The sequence below is a fragment of the Pongo abelii genome, chromosome 9, assembly GCF_028885655.2.
Source record: "Pongo abelii isolate AG06213 chromosome 9, NHGRI_mPonAbe1-v2.0_pri, whole genome shotgun sequence".
NCBI lineage: Eukaryota > Metazoa > Chordata > Mammalia > Primates > Hominidae > Pongo > Pongo abelii.
The window spans coordinates 60,894,996-60,907,871 of NC_071994.2; the positions used below are offsets into that span (position 1 = coordinate 60,894,996).

The following is a 12,876-nucleotide window of genomic DNA, read 5'->3' on the forward strand; positions in this document are numbered from 1 at the left end:
TTCAGGTAGAGGAATGCACAGCTTCCAGACATTGTGAGGACCTGATGGCAGTTAGACTTTTAATTTGCTGCCTTGTGTTAAATTGGTTACATTTTGTACCCCGTTTCCCTTTTGCTGGAAATGTACGTAGAGATAGGTGGGTGGATGCATGGATGGATAGATCATTGTTTTATAAGTAACATAACCTCTGAGGAATCATTTTTAGTCTCTTTGTACTTGTTCTAGTTGTAAGACCTTAAACAAGAGAGCTAGAGATGTTATTTAAAATGTTCTGAATTATAGTTTCTTGGTAGCCCACCGTATGAATTTAACATATTAGAAGAAAATTTGAAGATTCTTTCAGTGAAATCCTCAAACTTAGGAGTTTGCTGGACAAGATCTAGTGAAGAGAGGAGATGTTGAGCTCACAGGGTGGCCCTGAGTATGTATGACACATAAAGCAATCTGTTCTCTCGACTCTCTTCTTTAGGCAAACTGGGCCTTGAAAGGACTTAACTGTCAATAGAGTTGCATCTCTATTAAGGAACAAATGGATTTGACAAACCTTGATTGGGCTCTGATACTTTTTAATGTTAGGATTTGTGAGGTATGAAGAGCATACCATGAGTTATTTCTTTTCATGTAAAACACACTAGTTAGTTTGCTCATTACCAAAACAACAACAAACAGTATGGGTATCACTCAAAGGAGGATGAAAAGAAAACAACTGCAGAGGAGGGGAGCATGAGGAAGACTGACCTGACACCAGAGTAAGTGGTTACCTCTTAAGAGGAGCTCTATGGAATCATTTGAGACTCTCCAGGCATAGAAATGTGCTCTGTAAGAATTTGTCCAACATCTCCAACTTCTGCATAATCACTCCCTTTATTTCTCAATGCCATAAATTGTCAAAAAGACATTCTTTTTGTTCGGTAGGGGGTCCTTTTTTTCTTTTTTTCTCTGGGGTCCTTAGAGGAAACACAAGTTACCTCCTAGAAAGCCTGTGTTCATCTCTGCCCTAATTTGCTGTGTGACCTTAGGGAAGTCACTTTATATCTCCTGACTTCAATTTCCTCAGCTCGAAAAAGAAAGATTTGAACTACAATGACTAAGCCTCTTCACACTTCTAACTTTCTTGGTTTCAAGGTTAAAATTGGGATAGCCAATTTGACTTAGCTTACTGTTGTTTAGATTGAGTATCATGTATATGGTAGTTTGAGTACTAATGAATTGCCAGATGAAAATAACTGTCTAGAGTTGGTAGGCACATGAACCAGGCAGTAGTTGAATGTTATTTTTGTTTGTTTATTTGTTTTAGATGGAGTCTTGCTCTGTCACCCAGGCTGGAGTGCAGTGGCTTGATATCGACTCACTGGAACCTCCACCTTCTGGGTTCAAGTGATTCTCCTGCCTCAGCCTCTCCTGAGTAGCTGGGATTACAGTGTGTGTCACCATGCCCGGCTAATTTTTTGTATTTTTGGTGGAGACGGGGTTTCACCATGTTGGCCAGGCTGGTCTTGAACTCCTGCCTTCAACTGATTTGCCTGCCTCGGCCTCCCAAAGTGCTGGGATTATAGGCATGAGCCACTGTGCCCGACCAATAGTTGAATCTTGATAGAATGTTGATTTAATTGCTGGGAAATTCACTATCAGGCCTGCCTTAAAGCTCTTCTTACATGGCATGAAATCTTTAAAGCATGACATCTCTAAGGAATTCTTAGTGTCTTAATTCTTGTTGTTCAGACAGTACTGAGTATATTGAGTTTAAGGCACTACTCTTTAAGAGATATATAGAGAGAAACAATTGGAACGCACTCAGAGGAGAATGTTCAGACTGGCCGAACTGTGTTTTATGAAGAAGAAATGAAGGAAAAAGGGATATTTTCCCTAGATGAAGAGAAGATAGTAGGGTACTGTAATAGCTGTGAGTATGTATTGAACAACTGCCATTCTGAATGTTTCCATGGAATAGAAATATATATTGGAACATGTTTCATATTTCTGTAAAGAAGAATTTTGGACAACCCTCCAAAAATGGAATGAACCACTTTGGGAGCTGCTAAATCCTCTATTAGTGAAAGTGTTTAGGGAGAGGCCAAATAATCACTTGTCAAGGAAATTGTAACCACCACCATTTAATGATCACTTACTATGTAATGACACTGTTCTAAGTGTTCTATTTTTATTAATTCATTTAATTCCCATAACTCTTTGAGATAAATTCTTTACTACACTATTATTATTGCCATTTTGCAGACAAGGAAATTAAGGCAAAAAGAAGTTAACTAACTTGTCTGAGCTTATATGGATGAGAGGTGGAAAAGCTGGGATTTAAACTGGAAAATCTTGCCCAGGGTGCCTGTACTTTGTTAACTATTTTATTATTCCATCTTCTCTTGCACAGGGAATTCAAGTGCTAGATGGGATTGAACAATTGGAGTTTTAAAGACCTCTGAATCTTGAGATTCTAATTTTGTGTGTGAGGCTGGTAGTGTATAGATAATGCAGGGCTTTTCTATGTGTCTGTCTTGACAGGTTTGAGGATGTTTTCTGTATTTAATCTATTCAGTATATTTACTTCCATTTATTAAATAAAATGTTAATGAGGCCATTCAACAAACTTTGGGGTTTGTTATTTTTTTTTCTGTGAATTGAAATAACATTTAGGAAACAACAGCTTATTTTTAAAGCCTTAGGAATCATGACACTTTAGCAAATATTGGTAACAAATCTATTTTCTGACACATCTATGAATAATTTTATTGTTATTCAACAGCATAGTAATATTGATAAGTGGCATATTATTTCAATTTTGAGAATGTTATGTAAATCTAATATACTAGCAAATATCAGTTTTAATAAAAGAAAAAAATACACTTTCACTGTCATTCAAAAAATGATACTTTTGTCATGAATAATCCGTTGGCAATTAGAACTAAATATAGCATTTTAATTTATATATGCTTCTTTAACCCAATTCTTTTCTTTACAGTATGTCACGTTAGAAAAAACATACTTTCTTCCTCTGAGAAAGAACCGTAAATGTTTGCAATTTAGTCTTCAGCATATTAAAAAGGTTAGATTTCCTTTGTTAGCAAGAAGTTATTGGAACCTAAATCTTTTCTGTCAGTCAATAACACTATAGTAGAAGGTGTCTTATACAGCACAGTTGGCAAGTAGTTTTTTGTTCATCAAAAAAACAAAAGGTTGTTTAAAGTGGAGAATCAGAAAAAATGTTACATATATTGTCTATGGTATAAGTTAATGTAATATGTTAAACATAGTTGTATATATGTAACTTGTATAACATAATTTGGACATTTAATTGAAACTTTAAATATATAAATGCACTGCATACCAAGGAAGGATGGGGTATAGTGGTGGGAGCCATGTGACCTGGCAAGGAAGATTGATCACTAACATGGTTGAGTTGCCAGTCCGTGGTAATTTAAAACATAAATGACTTTTGGTTGTTTTTGCTATTGTGTTAACTTCTTTACATAAATTGTAGCTCCTTAATTCCCTCCAGTCAAAGACTACCAGGAACATACCTGTAGCTGAACACGTTGGGTTTATTACTCATTTTTAATGAGGGAGAATATATACCATAGTGAACCATAGAACGTCTTAGGAAGAGAGTGTTATATTTGGACCTATTTTAGGGTTTGGGCTTTCTTTTGGTGGTTTTGAATAGGGTCTAAAGAAGCAGAAGTTTGTTGTAGATTGAGTGCCGTCCGAAACTGGGGCAAATCTATCATTCGATATCTCAATAAACCTTGTCTATAGGGAGGGCAGACTAGGTTGAGGATACCATTGCAACTGGAGAGGCTACAACTAAAATGGAAAACAAAGCAAAACTGACAACATATGGTGCTATAAGAATGAATACATTTAATTCATTCTTGCTACTGGATACAGGAAAGGGTACAAGTGAATAGTATTCTGTTCTTACAGTTAGACTGGGCAGCTGGTAGGGAAGTTGATTCTTGCAGCTACTTATGCCATTTCCCAGTCATTTCTCCCAACTGCAGTGACTCGCACCTGTATGTGGGTTTCAATTTCATTATACAGGCAAGATTCAACTCCTGACCTATGCTTTCTGACTCTTAATTCCTGACATCTGATCTGACTTTTGCAACCCCAGCCCACTGCTCTCCTCTGCTTGCAGTATGGCTGACCATCCACATTCCTTGTCTAGGTGTGGTCGGCAATCCAGCTGAATAAGAGGGGTAGTGTACTGTAGCTGCTCCTGGACACAGTAGAGAGAATCCATATGCAGATAGGATAAATAAGAATTGATAGTATTCCTAGAAAAAGCAAATTATAAATGCTAAAGTTCCTGGAGCTTTGTGAGAAGCCAGATCTCAATGGAATTGGTTTGAGGTGAACATTGATAATGAAGAAAGTAATGTAGTTTAGTATTTATTATTCCACTTAGATGAACAAGTATGAATCAAAACTTAAAAGGTGCCAGTTGTTATCATGACTGTATTTTCAGAATTGAAAATTGAAAAAAAGGGCAATTGGACAAAGGACATTTGTATTTAATAAGAGTAGCTATCATTTATTGAGTACTTATATGCTAGGCATTGTACTAAGTGCTTTATACAAGATTCATTTCTCATAGCAACTATTTGAGGATATAGTTATAGCTCTATCCTATAAAAACGCAGAGTCTAATTCCCATTCCCTTGACTTTTGGCAAGGCTTGGTGACTCACTATTGAATAGAATGCAGTGACAGTTATACAGCATGATTTCCCAGGCTAAGTTAGAAACAGTGGTATAGCTTTCATCTGGCTGTCTCTGGGACATGCACCTTTGGATCTCTGAGACACCACCTAAGAAAGAAGTTTCACTATCTTGAAACTAACATACTGTAGAGAAGACACCATGCAGAAAGGTCATGTAGAGCTAGAGTAAGATGTCCAAGAAACCCTAGTTATCTCAGCCTTGAGCTCTTAAAATGTTCCCAGCCCAAGTACCTTATCTGTGAGTAAAGAAGCCTTTGAGATGACTTTGGCCTTAGCCACTGACTTAACTGTAACCTCATGGGAGACTTTAGACAGAACCACCCAGCCCAGATGCTCCCAAATTCCTGACCTACAGATAGCATTAAGGATAATAAATGATTAGTTTTGTTTTAAGCACTTTGTTTTTGGAGGATTTCTTATACAACAATACATAAGTAATACAAGTTACTTCTTGGTAATTCTTGTATTAAGGTGAATAATAAAGTGTAATTTTTGCCTCAAATGTAGATAAATCTCCTTTCTGGAAATGGATGGAAACAAAAAGACTTAGAAGGTAGTCATCATTGACATTGTGGCATCTTTTACTGTTGAGAGTGACCTTTTTTTTTTTTTTTAAATCTATAGCCCTATGGATTAGAAAAAACATTGGATTTGGTGTTAGAAAACCTGCAGTTAAAGATTTTTACCGGTCCTGCCTATGTGACACGGAGGGAACAGTTTTGCTGAGTGTTGTTTTTTTCCTGCTGAAAGTGAAGATGTAGAATTTGGTATCTAGTTGTTGGTGACATATTTTTAGAATGACATCTAGAGACGAGTGCATCAGAGGAGGATGGTGAAGGGTCTGGAAATCATGGCAAATGAGAAATGGGCTTAGAAAGTGCAGGAGTTTTACCTAGAAAAAGACTATTAATTTAATATCTTCATTAAGATATTTGAACAACTCTCACGTGGATGAGGAAATCGATTGGTATTATGCATCTTTTGAGAGCAAACAGGAAACAATGTGTTGTAATTAATGTCTTAGTCCCATACTGCTGCTAATAACAAAATACCATACACTGGGTAATTTATAAACAATACACATTTATTTCTCACAGTTCTGGAGGCTGGGAAGTCCAAGATCAAGGCACCAGCAGGTTTGGTGTCTGGTGAAGGCCCAGTCTCTGCTTCCAAGATGACACCTTGTTACTGGATCATCTAGACAGAATCAATAAACTGTGTCCTCACATGGCGGAAGGGTGGAAGGGCAAAAAGGACCTAACTGTTTGCCTTTAGCACTTTTATAAGGTTGCTAATCTCATTCATGAGGGCTCTGTTCTCATAACTTAATCACCTCCTAAAGTGATTATGTCTTAGGCTTTGATTTATGAATTATGGGGGGACATACATTCAAACCATAGCAATAAGTATCTAGATTTTAGCTTACATGAAGATTAATTTTTTAATAATTAGATTTATTAGAAATAATATTTGAGATCCTGCAACTGTAGAAATGCCAAGGAAAGAAATCTTGTTTATTTTTTCTGGGTTTGGTAGAGGGAAACTATAATATACTGACTCTCTTGACATCTTCAAGAAGGCCAAAATCTATTCTTTTAAATTACTATTTTTTTCTGTTTCACCTAAGCATCAATGTATAAAATAGCTTTTGTTTTTCTTTACTACATGAGTAATATGTTTATGGAAGATGAATTAGAAAACACAGATAAGCAAAAAAAGGAAATGAAAATTACCAACAGTCTTACCACCATTTAGGAATCACTGTAAATATTTTGATATATCTTTCCAGTTTGTGTATGTTTGTGTGTGGGGGAGCATATTTACACTTATGCACACATATAAATAATTGGTGTTATATTCCAAATACTACAGTATATGCTTTTTTCATTTAATACACCTTTCCTTGTGAATAAATTATTTCTATGACTTCTTTGATATTTATATTTAAATGTGAAGATGAAATTTATTTTCTGATTAAAAGTATTATTTGTGATAGAACATTTACAAAATATAGAGAACTTCAAAAAGGAAATAAAATTATCTATTATCCCAATACTCAGAGGACCATTAACATTTTATTGTGTACTATGATCTCTTTTTTTCTGTACATAATTTTTTTAATGATGTATAATGTGCTACCAAACAGTAGATCTTATTCCTTCTATCTAACTATATTTTCATACTCATCAACCAACTCCTCTTTATTCCCAACCACCACTAGCCTTCCTAGCCTCTAGTAACTACTGTTCTATTCACTACTTCTCACATGTGAGTGAGAACATGTGATATTTGTCTTTCTGTGCCTGGCTTATTTCACTTAACATAATGTCCTCCAGCTCTATCCATGTTGTTGCAAATAACAGAATTTTATTCTTTTTTTTACTGTAAGTAATATTCCATTGTGTATACATACTACATTTTAAAAATTCATTTATCTGTTGATGAAGGTGATGGATATCCTAGTTCCCCAAATTTGATCATTACACATTATATGCTTGTATCAAAACATCACATGTACCCCATGCATGTGGACAACCATTATGTATCCAAAAATTTAAAATAAAAAAGTGTATTAGTCTTATTAATATACTTTGAACTAACAATACATTATGAATATTCCCACATTTCATTAAATTTTCTGCAAGACTATGCTTTTCAGTAGCTTCAAAACATTTCATCATATAGATAAAATCATAATGCCCTCAAATAATTCCTACAATTGGAATAACTAGGTTGCCTATAGTTATTCATCACTGTAAACAACAGTATGTTCAATAGACATGTTTGTTTTTAATGACTGTGTTGTATTCCACTGTGTAGTTGTATCATCAATTCCTTATGTTTTAATATCTCAGTTCTAAATGTTTAGCTTAAGCAGTCCTCTCATCGTTGGAGCAAATCTTTGCTCTTTGCCTGTTTGATTTTTTTTTGTTTGTTTGTTTTGAGAGACAGAGTCTGGCTCCGTTGCCCAGGCTGGAGTGCAGTGGAGCAATCATGGCTTACTGTGGCCTGGACCTCTGAAGTTCAAGCAATTTTCTCCCCTCAGCCTCCCAAGCAGCTGGGATCACAAGTGTGCACCACCACACTCAGCTAATTTTTTTTATTATTTGTAGGGATGGGGTCTCGCTGTGTTGCATATGCTGGTCTCAAACTCCTGGACTCAAGTGATCCTCCTGCTTGACTTCTCAAAGTGCTGGGATTACAGGTGTGAGTCACTGTGCCCAGCCTTTTGATTATTTTTGACATATTTGATAAGTAGCCGTTTCAAGTTTGTCAGTCCACACATTTAATTTTGTTGTATGCTCTGGAAGCCTATGGAAGAAGCATGAAGTCCTGAAATCCTTTAAGAGTTAAAATTTAGTTACAGATATGACAATTACATGCAAAATAGTAATGAATATTTTATTCTAGTATATTATTAAATGCTAAATTACATGGTTATGATTAAGTGCTTCGATGTGTAGTTTGGAGGGTAGCATGATAGTGAGGTCCAGTATAGTCAGGGGTGCTTCAAGGATGAAATGCAGTTTGATCTGAACTTTGAAGAGTGAGTTGGGTTCAAAGTTAAGGAAGATATAGGGCATTCCAGGGGAAAGCAACAAGACACACAAATGCCCAAAGATTTGAGTAATTTTGATATATTCAATACCATGAGACGGCTACTTAAATTTAAAGCCATTTGAATGCCATTGGTGAACAATCAGTTTTGAATAGTAACTTCTGAAAAATCTGAACAATATTTGTTTTAGTATTTTTTGTTTTTGATATTTACTTTATCTCTTCAAATACTGGAAGACATCTTAATTAAAATTATTGTTTTGCAAATATGCAAAAACTGCTTTTTCTTTCCTAGAAATTTTGTCTAATAACTATTTTTTGATACTACTGTGTACTTTTTCAATCATCTACATATATTTTACATACTGCATTTAATTGATTTCCAGTGAAATGCTCTTTAGATTATCTGAGTCAACATGACTTTTTTCCTTTATTTGGGACTAGGATACTTTTAAATCATATTTTGAAAATTTTCTTCACTGTTAGGTTTGGTGGGGCTGCTGAAGTTAGGGGTTGAAAGAAAAGAAATTTATAGTACATTTCCTTTGAATAAACTAATGTTTACTAACTCAGTGCCCACATGTTCTTCTTTTTGTGATGTTCTTGTGTTTAGTCATGTTAAACAGTGGTTGTTTTCGAAAGAAAAATCAAAAGAAGAGAAATAATCTCCTTTATGTTATTTTGAAGAATCACAACCAGCTTTAAAAATTTTTTACAGAATTGTATTCACATCATAATATTAAGCCAAAACACATTTATGTCATTGTTCTTTAGGGAGCGGTATTTCTTAAAGTGGGATCAGGACCTGTGCATCGGAATCACTTGGGTTGTTCATCAATATTCAAATTCCTTGGCCCCATCATTGTGGAAGGTGGTATGGGGTGAAGGAATCTGCATTTTAACACACTTGCCAGATAATTCTACACATTGAAGCTTGAGAACCACTACTTTAGGGAAATATTGTCTCAAGTCTCTTCAGAGCAGTGCTGCAGTGACATACATTAAGGCTTGGTAGATATTATCATTGGACATTGGTTTAGACCATTCTCACACTGCTATAAAGAAATACCTGAGACTGGGTAGTTTATAAAGAAAAGAGGTTTAATAGCTCATGGTTCTGCAGGCTGTACAGGAAGCATGGCTGGGGAGGCCTCAGGAAATTAACAATCATGGCAGAAAGCAAAGGGGAAGCAGGCACATCTTATATGGCTGGAGCAGGAGGAAGAGAGAGAGTGGGGAGGTCTACACACTTTTAAACAACCAGATCTCATGAGAACTCACTCATTATCATAAGCAAGGGGAAAGTCTGCCTCCAAGATTAATCACCTCCCACCAAGCCTCTCCTCCAACATTGGGAATTACAATTCAACTTGAGATTTGGGCAGGAACACAAATCTAAACCATATCAGATATTTTGCCTCAATTGATGTGTCATTGGACCTGTTCTGTTCTTGAGAAATTACAAAATAATCTGGGCTTTTTTTCTTAATAAAATTTACTTTAAAGTTATATAGCCTCCTTAAAAAAACCAGAGATTCTTTGTCAAGATTTTTTTTTAAAGTTGGCATTATTGACTGCATATTAGACAGTAACCTATTATAAGTTTATTAATTTATGTACCCCTTTTACTCAGATGAATTGCTTACAGGCTTCCACTTATGAAAGGTTAATATTTGTTAGGTTTTAGAAAGTTAAAAAGTGATGGCCGGAAATGGTAAATTTTGCCCCCTCCCATTGTTGTTAAGCATGGTATAACATGACACACGACTTAAGCCATTAGTTTTTATTTACTGCCTATTTTTACAATTTGGTGACATATTGCAAGTAATTCTTGTGGCTTTTGTGGGGAAATCATGACTCTCAAGCCTCTTGCTCTCTGCTGCTTGGTAGTGTTGAGCCACTTTGCACAGATTATGGGGCTAAGAACAGTGTGGGTCATCATTGCAATGAGGAACCCATGGTTATTGTCTGTGGTGCAGGATGGCAGTGACCACATTCCCATGAGTAAACAACAAGGAACATAGTTCAACAAGTACGTAACAATGCGCAAATAAGACTGTTTGGCATTAGTCCTGATAGGAAAAAATGGTTGTCTTTGGAGCCTAAGTGCTCTCAGGACAATCTAAAGTTGTTACTAGGGGAGAACCTCTCTTAGCATCTTTCAATTTCAGTTTGGCAGTGATGGGAAAATCTCCTTTATTATAGTCAATTGTGAGTCATTTGTAGGTAACCACTTCCACATATTACCACATATTACTGTTTTGACTTGTTCTTTAATTCCTTAGGTTGAGTCAGGGTTTTTTTTTTTTTTTTTTTTTTTTTTTTTTTTTGGCCATAATGTGACAATAATTGGCATCTGAAATGAAAGCAACTGAAGTATGATTGATCAAATGGTAATTATTAATTCATAGAAGTCTTGGTCAGATGTCTAATATGGACTTTATTAACAGGTTTAAATGGCTTTGACAAATATATCTCTGCATTTTCATTCACACAAGTGGAGAATGAACTGGCTATTCCAAGGAGCCACATACTAGCCATGACTGGCATCTAAAAGAAGGGGTTCCTCTGCATCACTTCACAGAATTCTTGTAAACATTAAGTGAGATAAAACTTTCTTTTGTCTTTCCTGGAGGAAGGAAGGGATCTAGAAGAAAGGTAAAGAGGAGCTCTCTTTCCTGCCCTGCCCCATTTATTTTATCCTTTTCCGTTTATTTCAGCATAAATATATTGAGCTGCTCTATTCTGGGCATTGTACTAGCAATGGGTATGCAGAAAAAATTAAGATTTATCTCTTAATAAAAAGATTCAGCTTAATTGAGATATAATAAATATACCATATAACTTACCCACTTAATGTGTACAATTCAATGGTTTTTAATACATTCCCAGGTTTCACAAGATTTATCTTAGTTCGAGACTCATGAACATTTTTTACTTCATAATTCCTTAGGTCCAGAAGGAAGACAAATCTCTTTAGTCCCATTCCTAAATCTGTTCCTTCCTTCAGGAAATAGTATCTACCAGTTATTAAACACCACCTCAGTATTGTGAGCCCAGCACTATGCCGTGGTGCCTTACAGATAGTATCTCATTATGTGCTTTCAATAACCCTGAAAATCCATTGTATCCCACCTTATATACAATGACAATAATCCGAAATACCTAACATTTGTTGAGTACAATTATTATGTTATTTAATATATGTAGAAATTTACTGCTGTAGATATCATTTTCCTTTTCTCCCCTTTTCCCATTAGTTAAACTATGTAACTTTTGCCCCATGCTTGTCCTCAAATTCTTGACTCTTACTGGGCTTCCTTGTGAAGGAAAGAGATAGAGGAGCAATTAGGATTTTCAGGAGTCTGATGGTGATTAAAAGACTGGCTGATTTACTTTATACACTTTTTTTATATAAATATAGGGAGAGAGAATACCCTTGTGCAAACAGATAAAAGGTGAATGCAAGGCTGCAGAAGGGCTATGGCAAAATAATAGCTGTTTCCAACCCTCAGTTCCAGTTTAAAGAAATATAAAAATATTTTATTTCTATGAACTTTTAGGTGTTTGTTTTCCACCTACGATTTGCTTTTTCCTTTTCAGCTGATCCATCTAACCCTCTTCACAGTTAGCTAACTTCTCTATACTATGAAGTAATTCCTGCACAAATATTTCTATAATAAGCCTGTCCTTTTGTTAAAAAAAATACTTCTCACCTGAGATTAAACTTGTCCTTTTGTAAAATAAAAAAAAAAGACGTTTATAAATCATGTTGCTATAAAGACACATGCACACGTATGTTTATTGCGGCACTATTCACAATAGCAAAGACTTGGAACCAACCCAAATGTCCATCAATGATAGGCTGGATTAAGAAAATGTGGCACATATACACCATGGAATACTATGCAGCCGTAAAAAAGTATGAGTTCATGTCCTTTGTAGGGACATGGATGAAGCTGGAAACCATCATTCTCAGCAAACTATCGCAAAGACGAAAAACCAAACACTGCATGTTCTCACTCATAGGTGGGAACACTTGGACACAGGAAGGGGAACATCACACACCGGGGCCTGTTGTGGGGTGGGGTGACGGGAGAGGGATAGCATTAGGAGATATACCTAATGTAAATGACGAGTTAATGGGTACAGCGCACCAACATGCCACATGTATAAATATGTGAAAAACCTGCACGTTGTGCATATGTGCCCTAGAACTTAAAGTATAATAATAATAATTAGAAAAAGACGTTTTTAAATGCCACATGAAAAATGTGCTGAAGTATCAGTGGTAAGGATAAGGAATAGAAAGAGACTTCTGTAACTTTGGACAGCTGTGTAGCTAGAAAAACCAAAACAAAACAGTTTTCTCCAAACCCCAGCACACGAAAATATTCACGTTGACTAACTTTCTGGCACTGATTTAGATAATTTCTATATTTTCTGGTGAACAATGAACATTGGCTACTGAAGCTAACTTTTCTACTTGTTCTAAACTAAAGGACAGTGTTTTTTATGATGTACTCCTTTTTATGCTATGGGAAGAGTGTTGCCAATAAAAGTGTCCAATTAAAAGAAAAACTTTA

The 12,876-nt window shown here is 35.6% G+C and overlaps 1 protein-coding gene across 32 annotated transcripts in view; it reads left to right on the plus strand.

Annotated features, from left to right (window-relative positions):
• SOX6 (SRY-box transcription factor 6) overlaps positions 1-12,876 on the plus strand; it is a 757,470-nt gene that overhangs the window by 387,321 nt on the left and 357,273 nt on the right.